This window comes from Chinchilla lanigera, unplaced genomic scaffold (assembly GCF_000276665.1).
Source record: "Chinchilla lanigera isolate Chin_1 unplaced genomic scaffold, ChiLan1.0 scaffold00053, whole genome shotgun sequence".
Taxonomy (NCBI): Eukaryota; Metazoa; Chordata; class Mammalia; order Rodentia; family Chinchillidae; genus Chinchilla; species Chinchilla lanigera.
In genome coordinates this window covers 7,079,877-7,080,224 of record NW_004955454.1, presented here as the reverse complement: position 1 = coordinate 7,080,224, position 348 = coordinate 7,079,877, and positions in this window count along the sequence as shown.

Here is a 348-nt window from a genome sequence, read left to right as displayed (position 1 = left end):
ATCAGTCTCGGGTCCCTTTTCCTATATCCTGCCCCTCACCCCAGACCTCCATTCATATTCTGTCTCTCTTCCTCCCCGTCTCTGTCTCTGTCTGTCTCTGTCTCCGTCTCTGTCTCTGTCTCTCCCTCTCTCTCTCTATCTGTCAGTCTCCCTCCCACCCTTCCTCTCCCTCCCCTTCCCTCTCCGCCTAGCGGGAAGCCGGGCCTCCTCAGGAAGCCCAGAGGCGGGAGGTGGGTGGGCCCGGCGCCGCGGTCCCGCCCCTCGTGCGTGTGTGAATGTCCGTGTGGCAGTGACGCGGCGCCGGCGGCGGGCAGGGGAGGGAGGCTGGGCCCGCCGGAGAGGACGCCA